Source organism: Saccostrea echinata, unplaced genomic scaffold (genome assembly GCF_033153115.1).
Source record: "Saccostrea echinata isolate AGI-Se365-2 ecotype Australia unplaced genomic scaffold, CSIRO_AGI_Sech_v1 ptg000054l, whole genome shotgun sequence".
Lineage (NCBI taxonomy): Eukaryota > Metazoa > Mollusca > Bivalvia > Ostreida > Ostreidae > Saccostrea > Saccostrea echinata.
Genome location: NW_026889803.1, coordinates 36703827 through 36716873, shown reverse-complemented (window position 1 = coordinate 36716873; position 13047 = coordinate 36703827). Strand labels below are relative to the sequence as shown.

General features: G+C 33.8%; 1 protein-coding gene across 2 annotated transcripts in view; it reads right to left on the bottom strand.

Moving 5' to 3' along the window:
- The window catches only part of LOC133204570 (protein naked cuticle homolog 2-like), a 31099-nt gene that overhangs the window by 15780 nt on the left and 2272 nt on the right, over positions 1 to 13047 (bottom strand). The window lies entirely within an intron of this gene.

Sequence of the window (13047 nt, the reverse complement as noted above, 5' to 3'; positions counted from 1 at the left end):
ACAACAAAACTGTAAAGTGCAAACAATCTTCAAGGGTACAAATGCAGGGCCCCTTAATACGTAACTTAGACTATGGCAAGCAAAAACACTGAGAAGAGCCAAGCCCTACCATGATAGAAATAAAAAAACAATTATCATTATTATATTGCAGACTGAATTCAGATATCATGTTGGTCATCAGTGCAATATAGCAACCGTGCAATAAAAATGAACATACATGGCAAAACACAGAAGTCACCGCAATCCCACATCATTGTAGGCCATTACATAACAGTGACTTGTTAACTTAGCTTATTTCCCATGCTCCTAAATTATCTCCAATGATGTCCCCCGTAAGACTAAAGAGCTAAATATTTAGTACATTGAATTCACAGAGGGTATATGTATATAATGACTCTCTCATTGTTCAAACACAAAGAATTTATTTCCAACCATTAACTCAACTGTTTATGCAGTTTATACCATAACAGCTAGGTCAGACATTCCCAACTCTTTCAAAATAAAGCTTGATATCCTTATTCAATGAAAAATACAAAGAAATCTCTAATGAATCCATGGAGAATGGGACAAAAACTACCATACAGATGCTGACAAATCTATTGTGAGAAATTCTTAAAAACAAGTTTAAAAATAAAACTATTGACAGCTTCATCGCCTGCAGATGCCTCTGCGAATTTTTCGACTTCCGAAATCCAGAAGGGTTGTAGCCAGTGCACTAATCCCCTAGCAGAAGATCAAAGGAGTCAACCTCGTGCTGTCTGCCTGGCTCTAAATATTATTTATTTCATAAAAAACATTTATCAGATACATTCTTCCCCATATCTCTCTAAAAAAGCCTGGGTTGAGCAGTATTTCAGTAGATGGCAACATCAGGCGTATGCAGATTTTCACTCTGAGACCAGACAATAAACAAATGATCAAAGAAATGGCTTCAAACACTGGCCGGTCATCAAATCATTTCTGCCCCCATTTAAAGAGATCAATATCGCAAAAAACATCATATGGAATAACTCACATTCTAGATATAGATAAAAATTCTGACAACTTTGGGTATAAATGAACGTGTTATTGACAATAGCAGGTTTATCTTTAAAGACCATATATCATGCTTACAGCACTTTATGTTTTTCCATCTTTAATTAACTCCGTTCCACTATTTGATATTTTTTCTCATTTAATAACAATATTTTTTCTCATTTAATTTCATACTGCTGGTTAGCTGCAATAATGTAGCCCTCTCCAATTTTTTTTTTTTTTTTTTTTTTTTTTTTTTTTTTTTTTTTTTGGGGAGAGGGCTACAACTCCTTAGGATCTCCGTAATGGTGCAAGTGCGGGAGTGATTCACTACCGCACATATTTCGGCTCAAATTATCAGTAACTGGGTATTTTATTAACATATCTTACCTGACCTCATAAAATGTAGTTATGCAGGACATGAATTGATCCAAAAATATACAGAACAATCCGTATATCGGTTATTTTTCGTGTATGTCAACATTACAACTTGAATTTATCCGCCATGTTTACTGACCTTGATCGATTTTATTTTGGGACAACCAATGAGAATTTGGGATCTAGGGGAGCGGATCTGTATGGATTTCCCTTATTAATAAGCATAAATATCACTGTTTATGATAAAAATATCACGTGGAATGTTTTTATTTATCGATGTTTAGTTATATCATACAACACAAACATTTATCAACACCGACATTTACATTATCAAGTGATTCTAAATTTCAAGCGCAAGTCTCAGTACATCACGCGAGAACTGTCATGGCTGCTGAGGTGAACGACTGGAAAACACGCAGATTTATTTTACTTGGTTTTCGCGTATAAAGGGCTATGATGTTGATAGTGAATAAATATTCCGTCTTATTGGAAGTAAGTTGAATGCAAAAACAATTTATTTTGCCTGCAGTCGCCCGTATCTAAAAAATATATTTGCACCATTACGGAGATGCAGTGGAATTGTAGCCCTCTCCTGAAGATATCAGATTAAAAAAAATCGGAGAGGGCTACATTATTGCAGCTAACTGCTGGTAATCAACAATTATATACTAATATACAAATAAAATAAGGTTACGGGATAAAATGAAAAGTATATTTTTACCGCATCACAAGATTTATTGGTAAATTCACTAAAACTAGTCTGTTGCAATACATTTAGAAATAAAGCAATTATGCCTTTAACTTTAATGCAAATTCTTACTTTACCTTATTTAAGAACAGAGATACAATTTAGATACACTGGTAATTTTATTTATCACAAAATTGAAGCATACAGGTGATTAAAATTCAAAATGTTACATTAGTTTTAAGATAACTGGTAATTTTGATATCATCTAAAGTGTGCTTGAGTTTTGATCCTTATCTTTAACACACAAGTTGTCACACAAGCCTACAAAACTTTTATTTCATGTCAATTAATGTACCAGAAATAAACCTTTACTATCACCATGACATCAAAGTCTTTCAACAATTGCCAAATACAGTGCATTCAGAAGTAAATGAACTGCACTCAGTGTTTTTAAACGACAAACCTAGAAATAAACTATTTTTTTTTTCTTGATAAATGTATCTGCTGACTGCAAAACATATGCTGCATTATCATACCTCTATGATAGAGCTAGCTGTACCACCTTGTCAATGAATACATTTGTGTGGACCAGTATCTTTTTAAAGCAGATTTAAAACAACTTATAGAGCCTGTTACATTAGCAATAGCTTACAAATAACTTGTATTTTATATTTGTTCCTTTACTGAGGGTCAGAAATATAAATCCTGTCTACATTTCTGGCCTGCTCAATTGTTGGACTCCACAATGGCGACATATCTCATAAGGGCCCAATCCCAATTCTACGCAGATCTTTGCTGTGGATTAGTCCTGACCCATTACTGGTCAGATAAATAGGCTGGTCTCCTTTGATCAGTCATCTGCGATTGATTTCACCATTTTGATTTCTGCCTGTCGACCTTTTATATCTTGCATAGTCAGCCTCAAAAGTAGTGGCTACAGCCATAGGGCTGACTATATCACAGGACAATAGCGTAATGAATTTCTGATGGATTAGATAATTGTCCCCAATATTCCTCAATTAATATTCCATAAAGCCTGTTTTTACTTTGAACACTCAGATTACAAAGAGATTTAACTATTACATGGTAATAACACAGCCTGTCCTATCATAATATTCCCAGATAGAGTTTCCATTGATCTTTTCCCGAAAAGAGAGGACCCTTGCAATGCTGAAAAGGACAAATTGGAGATTAATATCTACATATTGCTTTGAACTGTCCAATATACATCTATATATATGGAACATTTAAAAGGTTAAAAAACGGTCACTTTCAAGGCCCTCCCAGTTTCTATTCAAATTCTCATTTCTTTTGGCAACATAATTATAAAAAAAATCTTCAGTCCTTTTTTTTCAAAAATGAAAGATTACTTTTTTCTTGTTTGCATTCATCTGTTACAAATGTAATAAAATAAGAGTACAAATGGAATTCATGTGATAAATGCCAACAGATTTCCTCAGATCTTTTGCGGCAACAACACCCCCTCTCATAAATTACCAATTGGACAAGACCCGTAACTCTGATAAAGGGACATAGCTCTTACAAGTTCCCTCTGTGAGGTCTTGGCTCCTCATGAGATGTAAGACATGAAATCTGTGACTAATATCCACATTCTACCTACAATCTTTGATAAATGTCAGAAGGCCAAAAATGCAGAATGCAATGCTTCTTGTTCTTTCTCTTACTTTTTTTTTCGCAGGGAAACCCATCAATCTGATGAAGTCACTTGTAGATATTTGAATTTCTAAATTCTGCAATGCAGAGAAACTGGTATGTTTTTCTTGCTCTCTTCATTCTAATGGCTATTGACATGAGTAGCAGAATACAAATTATATTACAGCTAGAAATTAAAAATGCATCAAGGAATTACAACAGAGCTCTCTTCTCAAGATCAACATTGAATTTTCTTAATCATGTTAACAATGTACTTCTTTACATATATCTTGTAAAAATGTAAAGAATAACTATGCCATAATATTTAGAAGTCTTGAAATTCTATATGGAAATATTTTCTGATGTCATGGCTGCTGCCCAAAAAATTTTGAACATTATGTTTACAATTTTTAATTAAAGGTAACTAATAAGCATGATAGAGGAGTGTTAATTCATTAACTAATGGTAGCACATGGTACTACAAAGGTGTTAAATTGCATATCCTCATGGTGAATAAAAGGAGTTCTGCCTTTGGCTGAGGACCTCCAAGCATCTAAAGGAAACAGATGGGAAATCCGATTTTGTCATCCTGCTAAATAAAGACTCAGTCACATAGATGTACAAATAACGACCAATTTGTCATATATAATGCAAACATAATGCAAATATTTTCTTCCCCTTTTACAAGATGCATAGATATATTTCAAAGTGTGCAATTGCCATAAAATCTTGACAAGCAATCATATAACTGTAACTATCACCAAACAACATCAACGGGAAAAAATACCCAGACCCATTTGATGTTTCATTAGAGCAATTCTTCCTTTTTTTTTTAATTTCTCATTTCTTGTGTGAAGGAATTCATATAAAAAGAACTTGCAGTCAACTGTAAACAATGGCCTTGCTCTCATCAATTTTGATTAATACTGATGCAATGCTTTCTTCTTATCTGATGAGTTGTTCAGTGGAAAATAGTTCCTTTTAATCTTCCCTTTGAAACTTTGTGATTGGAAATCACCTCACTTACGGGATGACAATAATATGACAAGCATCTTTTGATCTACTCTGTGGGTTTTTTCCCTACTTTACTAATAAAACATCTATGACTATTAAATCTCCCTCTCTGTAATACCCCAACTCTGTAATTCAGCAGAAGCGACATTTTTTTTTTATCAATCTGAGGAGGGATTATTACCAGAGCAGCTGTTCAATAGAACAAAAGATAACTGTGATTGTCACAGCAATTAGTAACAGGGAAGAATTAGCTCACCCCAAGTTTTCCAAAACAAATGAGAAACCCCCACTAATCTGAGCCTTACATGTACATAATTACAGACCAAGAGAAAAAAGAGGCAATACTTCATACTTGTCATCTGAGATGCACATTTAAAGCATTACCGCATTAAATGTCATTCTGTTGATAAAAGATTTATGCATTGCAGACATGTATTTGATCATCAATATTAGGCAATTTTCAGTGCTTTTTTCCCCAAGAAGATTGAGAAGGACCACTAATGGTACAACATTAGGAAGCCAAAGTGTAATCCATCTCTTCATAAATCTCCCTCCGATTCTGTCAATTCTCAGTCTAATTGGGCAATATGTCTCTCCATAATGTCCGAAGTCTTCCCTTCTCTTGAGGAAGATGCACTCTTTGTCAATATGGGTCTTAATTGAGTTATATATATCATCAAAGTGCCCATTTCTTAGGAAATCTCTCTCTCTCTCTTTCCATCTCTTTCTCAAATGATGTTCATAATATTCAGAGAACCCTTTACAAAGTACAAGTTAATATGCTACTTGTTAATGATGACCCTTTCTATAGAATAGAGAAAATAGTCTGTGTTGTTTACTGCTTACTATAAACTATTAATTTACCTACATGCTTATGTACTTAAAAAACATCCCATCTTCTATGACTCTAACCTGAAATTTGTGTATTTCTGCATAGTACCTAAGTGACCCTACATAGTGTCAGAAATTTCTAGTGTTGATGAAAAATAGCCCTAACACAAAGTGACAGTTGGCGGCAATAGTACTGAAAAGCAGGCAGGTTTTTATGCTATAATTACATACACTCCTGTCAAACTTTGCTACATTGGATATCCACCAAATTCTTGAGAGAAAAGAAACAGAGGGAGGGGGGTGCTGTTCCATTAGGGCATAGAAAAACTGATTGTATTTAAATAAAAATATAATTTTAAAATAGTAAAATTTGTTGCAGATCTATAATCAGTTATTCTCTGGATTTCCAGATCTCTCTTTCTCTCTCTCTCTCTGTCAAAGAAATTTAACAAAAGATCACAAATTACTTTCCCAAGACGTCAAACAAGTCCATGCAACCTTTATACAAACAACAAAACAAACAAACCCTAAAACATATCTCATCTGTTACAGACTATACACCACTCCAGAAAACAAGATAAACTGGTCCTGCTAGCAAAAAAAAAATCCAAATAAACTGATCACCCTCTTCTTTGAACTTTGTTGATGTATGACCTCATTTTCTGGGTAATCAACACACACCTCTCAGTGATTGATGCAGTAAAAACAATCATGATCTGTAATGCTTTGTAGAAAACAAGGGATATCTTCCCTTTTTTTTTAATTTAAATTGTTTCACTGAAGAAAAAAAAAATGAAAAATTCAGAAGCCAATTGCTCTTTGAGATTAATCTGAAATGTCAGAATGATAACCTGACACTGTGAGATCGAATTATCTCACGTGAGAAATCTACTCATTAAACCATCATATCACTATTCATTTTTTATTAACCCTCGGAAAACAACATTTTGCAAATTCAACAGCCTTGAATTTCACCTGTTCTTCGCAAACAATATAAATGATTAAAAAGTATCCCCATTTCACAGAAATTTGATAAGGATTGAGAAAAAAGTAAACAGACGAGATAAAAAATTCCAACATGAAATATTTTACAAAATAGTCAGATGGCAGATGTTGAATAAAAATCAATTAACTAATGCATCTAAATCTATGGAACAATTGCATGGAAGGACAATTTCTAGATTATAACTTTTGTCATATCCAGTGATTTAAGCAAAATTGATGAAGATGACAGTACAATATTGAAATGAAGGTTGCGTAAATTAAAAAAATTACTTCTCTTATGCTATGCACAAGGGGAAAATTAAATACTGCCTTAACACGAAATATGACATTTAATCGCACACACCTTCAAGATCTTGAATTGGAATTGCTCAGTCATTCTCGCAGAAAAATCCTGCCATGACGTACAAAGTGCCAAGAAAGGGAAAAGACTGAGATAAATCAGATATCCCACAAATTATAGCCATACTTTATAATTTTTTAAATGGTGGGGCAACAGTGTAACTAAATATGAATGAAACTGATCACTCGATAGATCTCTAGATCAGTTACACACCTGAAATCGACATCAAACACACTGACATTGAGAAAGTGTCTCCTTCTCTTTCTTTATCTGATTGGCTAACTCTCCTGTAATGAAATTGTTTGCACAAGCAAGGGGCCAATTTTATCTCCAATGCCATGTAAGATTTCAAAATATTCCATTTCAAAGAGATATTATCCAAGAATGGGCTCTGTCTTCAAAGGACTTTCTTCTGACGGAAAGATCCAGGGAGAACACAAAAAGATTTGTCTTCGATATACACATACGTTATCTCCAAAGACATTGCCTCTAACTTCATTCTCTTACGTATAAGCGCTCAACCTCCATTGGCCTCTATGTCATGAAAAATACAAACTGTGTTTTCTCTATATTAATTATGACATTTTTTCCTCTTTGATGCAGTTGTCAACTAAGTGTACCTAATGCAACAATGTTATGACAATTATTTTAGCACTGCACTAACATTCCAATGTGACATTGTGGTTGTATCCTATCCTCTCAACGTCAGGGGTCCTATGTCAACTTGTAACTGTGGGCAGCAATGAGTTGACACAGGGTCCCTGAAGTTATAGAATGGTTGTATCCCAAAGGAGGGACAAAGTACAGTGGTATATCATAGAAATTTTATACCCTATTTAAATAAAATAATTTTGACACAGTATGTGAAAAGGGTCACAAAAATAAATTATTCTATGTATGTGTGCAAAGTTCTCAAAGAATTCTATGATAACATGCTAGGATAATATGCCCTACCACATGATTGACCAACTGCCTTACAGTTGGCTCAGTATTAAGTTTCTATTGCTAGGCAACACTCTGTAAGTCCTGGTTTACCACTTCTCAATTTGCTCAAACTGGAAAAAAAGACTTCAAATAGAAGATAAATTGCTCCAATATATTTGTCTAAGACCTACCAGAGAACACAGAAAATCAAGACTTTTATTTCATTGCTACAAACCATTAAACTAAAAACATCTGTTAAGCTTTGGAAAATAAAGGGATACAAGTTTACTGCAGACCCAGAGAAACCTTACAATAAAAGAAATGATGAGTTTCATTTGTGCTTTTGATTGTGCACAAAGTTTCCCAGTGTAAGCTTACTCATAAACAAGAAGTTGCACACTAAGAGTATGACATCTTGTTAGATTAGAACCCTGATAATCTCTGACCCTTCTCTATAAACCAAGGTCTCACTGATGTGTATTGAATGACCTGGGTTTACATTAGCAACCCAACTCACTGTGAATTTGTTCTCTCAAGTTTTATTTATATGTATATAAAGAACCCCATAGTATGCTAAACTGTTTTAACTACAGAGTGCAAAGTGGTTCAGGCTGGTTTAATATCATAATTAGCTCATTTTTGCAAACTTTGCTTCATAATGTTGATTTTCTATTGGACATCTTTTTTTCATAAACAGTACCAGTCACAATTACATACATTAGCAGAGGTGTTGCTATGATATTTGGAATACCAAAATTGATGTGAAAAAATACATCTCTACACATCAAAAGACCATGAATACAGATGCAGGTCAAGTGATCATAAAATGGTGCAATTCCGCTGTTGACAAAATCTCTTTGAAGACACATACTGCTGCAAAGGACCATGATTACAGTTGGATAAATACAACACACATCCTTTAAGAGCACTAATACTAAATGTTTGATGTTTTTCCAACAATAATTTCTTTGTCCGTTTTAACAAAACGTAACAATAATAAGTACAGGACCTTATTGTTTACATGCACTTGTAAAATATCAATCAATGAGGACTTTTTTGATTCACATATTTTTCCACTCAGTGACCTCAGTGATCAACTTTATTTGTCACAAGGTGACTGGGAATTGATCCAATTAAATGACAATACACAACTCCTTTATGAATGGGGAAAACTATGTCCAGATAGATTTTTGTTGAAGCCTTATTTAATAAAATCAATGTCCTACCCTGGTCACAGTGTGTGATGGTACAACAAAAAAATGCTTATTCATACACACAAATAAACTAAATGCTTACTAACATGACTAATGGTTAAGTAGGACACTCAGCATAAATTTACAGTTTGCCTGCCAGATGCCAATGAATTATTATAAATTCCAAAAATAGACTAAATTTCCAGTGTTTGGTCAAATAAGCCCCAACTGTGGGCTTCAATCCCAAGCCAATTAGGATCATTTTAAAATGTTGGTAAAAATAAAACAGCTCCTGATAATTACATAATATATATTCTATAATGTAAAGAGTCCATATCTAAAAAGCATTTATAATATTTAACCAATAAATTGATATAGCATTTATCTTAGCTCCTAAAAATCAAATATTATATAATTATGGTATTCACAGTATTTGTTCCCTATGCTTTGTCAAACGATGCAACTACCAAAATTCAGCTGTTTCAGAAAATAATCTTAAATGTTCATATATTTTACAATGCACATGCCATATGACAAGGGAGGTCAGGGCTTAATAACCCTTGCATCCAGGTCCTGTAAAAGGACCCTCTCCCAATTGAAAATTTACTATATTTTCCAAAAATGTAGGTAAAAATTCCCAAATGACAAGCAAATTGAATTTTTCAGTACTTTTTATATTAAAAAAAGTTGAACTTTGAGATTTTAAAATCTCATACAGATTTGAAGTGTGTATACACCTTCAATCTAATTCTTTATTACACAGCAAAAATTCCTATTACACATAAATATTTCAAAATTTTGCCACTTGTTCGATTTAAAATTCCCAACTGAATGGATACAGGACCCTGTACCAAAAAGGGTCAATTAAGCTCTGGGGGGATAAGGACAGAAATCGGTCACCTGCAGAACAAAAGTGACCCAGGATAACAGCAGCAGTCTTGATTTGATATTGTGTCGTATGTGTTACCGGTATTTCAAATTGTGAGGTCTAATATGATTACATACTAAATATACAAAATATATAAATTACATTTCTACCCCACAGGATTTCCATGTAAATTTTGCTGTATCCTTAAGAATCCTGTCTAATGTCCAACTGTGCTCAATTATCACCTCCCTACAAAAAGGATTTTAATCTGGCATGTCAACCATCAGACACAACAGATAAAGCATGGGACATGAAAATGATGATTTTGATCATGAGAATTTTTATTAAATTTAAATAACGAGGTGTATACCCCCATACTATTTCAATGGATAACCTAAAAATGTTCTCAACCACTAAACGGTCTTGTCCTTCCTCCTCAACAAAATCTGAATGGGTATAAAAAAAAATTGTTTTTTCCAAATTCATTATTTACAGGCACAGCTATCATTTTGTTAAGTTATTCTATCCTCAACATTAAAATGAGTATTGAAATTCAACATTCCATTCTAGGACCCTTCCCTTAATAACAATGGAACCCAGGGATTGGTCATTTTTCCATCAATGAAGGGACAATGCATGGCCTGGCAGAGATTTCTGGCCATCTTTGTAACATTCACAATACCCCCCTATTGACCTTTTCTTAAGGATTTTAAAAACCACAACAATGCAGAAGTTAAAGAAAAGCATTAAAATGTACACAGTTGATAAATGACACACACGACTCATTTAACTCATGAATTTCATCTAGTTTTTTTTTTTTCTTTTTCCCCCAAGTCATCCCCAAAAAAGCCGTACAGTATACGAAACAATGCAATCCAGAAAGATGAAAAATTCAAAGGGACCAATGGCCTTCAAAAAATTTACTGTCAGTTCCATTACAGTCTTAAACGAGTTTCCCTCTTTGAAAATTTATGACATTATTACATGCTCTGCTCTCCTCATTGGGAAATGATATCTCTGAAAATATCAGATGTGATCTTTGGTGGACGAGTTAAATAACTCCTTGATTAATATGTGAATTTACTAATGACAGAAGTTTGCCTGTATCAAATATCTGGACAAATACTGACAGGCACACTTGGTGACAATTAAGTTTTGTGTCATTAATTATTCCCTCTCCTGTTCTGTCTTTGATGTTACGGACTTGTCGACCTTCAATGTTTTGGTGTCGCCACACCCCCTTATTATACTTTTTTGAACGCTAATAACTAGTTACACATCTCGTCTCGACTTGAACAAAAGAATCCCACCTTTTAAGTATTCTGTCTGAAGATCTACCAAGAAATACTTCAGGATTTTTTTTTTTAAAGCAGCTTCACATTTTTTTCCATGTGCACTTTTTTTTCATTATCTTCCCACTGTGAAGTTCAATCATATCAAAAGAATTCCTTGTTTTGTTTTAAAACCCTTATGTATGGTGTAATGGGAATTGGGACTTTTTTTTTACTTCAATAACCACTTTGAAATCCAACAACAATATAAACAGCTATCTCTAAGATAAAGAGTATCGAATTTTGCCTCTAGATCTTATCTCCCTTTAGATCATTTAATATCAATACACACAGTAATTGTTTAATGGTAATATCTGCATTTGATGTCAACTGCAATGCATCCTATAGGCTTCTTCCTGTGTTCAACATTTTTATCAAGTTAAGGACAGGTGAAGGCTCGTTAGCGAACCCGACACTCATCTTATGTCACATTCCTGATACCTGTTCTTAGATAAATAAAAAAAAGCCACCCAAAAAAAATACAAAGTATGTGTGAAGATCGTATTTCTCCAAATTCTAATTTTTTACACCCTGATGTATTGTGGCCATCTATATAACCGTTAAGAAACCAAGTTTGCCACAATGACTTTTATGAATTTTCATGCAATAAATTTCATTAAAATGCTCGTAAAGAACTCATTCAAATTTAAAAAACCAAATAAAAAAGTCATCCACAGAAGAAAATTTTAATAAAAGCAATAACTAGTAAACAATTTTAAAAAAAAATGCATTTGTTATAAATGGACCCTGATAACCTACAAGCACGCAACTATGATGTATTCATAAGTGTAAGTGAGATAAAAACGTTTGATAACGCTGACGTGATCTAACACAAGAATTCCAGTACCCTCCATATGGTTTCTTTTTAACAGCGATCAAGAACACTGTATGCTGGCAAAACATACCCACTTTTTAACATGAAAAATGGTCTCCACCAAATTTCTCAGGCTCGTAAAACTTGGCAAAATGAACTTCTACAAGAGGTGACTTCCTCTTTTCATGTCTTGTAAGACTACACAAAAATTGAATTTGCATGACAAAGTATCATAAAAAACCCCTCCACAATCAAACTCCTATAAAGAAAACTTTTATGCTTTTTTATGTTGGCGTATGGCCTTTTCTTTCTGGACCATAATTTTCATCTTCAATGGATGTCATTTTGCTCATCCTTGGCTTTTTCAAATAAAAATCACCAAGTCTAATCAATTCCATAACTCTGAGGCAGAAAATCTTGTCTTTTTTCGAAATCCTATTTTGGGCTCTTACAGACTCTTTTCCCCTATAGATGAATGGCTATGATCCAAAAAGCCTGGACATCCAATTCGACTACAAAGCATCAATGCATACCCAGGGAATATATTTACCATCTTCTTTATATATAATTGAGGAGGAAAAGCCCCAATTATCTTTGTCTAGCTGCCCTAATCACCTTTTACAACAGGAAATTGAATATCTAAGAGAATATTGCCACAAGTCATTGCCATAATTTAGGAATTTATTGTTTTATATTACCTCTCTACACTAAGGCATTCAGACTTTACCAGTAAGTACCAATATAGAGCGAATTCCACACACTCCGAGATCTTCTCTGATGAAGTAATAAACTAATTGTTGGTGTAATAGCTGATGGGGGGAAATTACAGCAGACCACATTTTTCATTCATTTACCCTAATTTTACACCATTCTTCAACAAATGGATGCTCTCTGCTTGCAAACAGTTCTTGTTTACATTCATTTTGCCCAAGAATGTCATTAATTTTCGGCAAGGGGGGGGGGGGGATGTTTTCCTGGCTAAACACAAATGGTA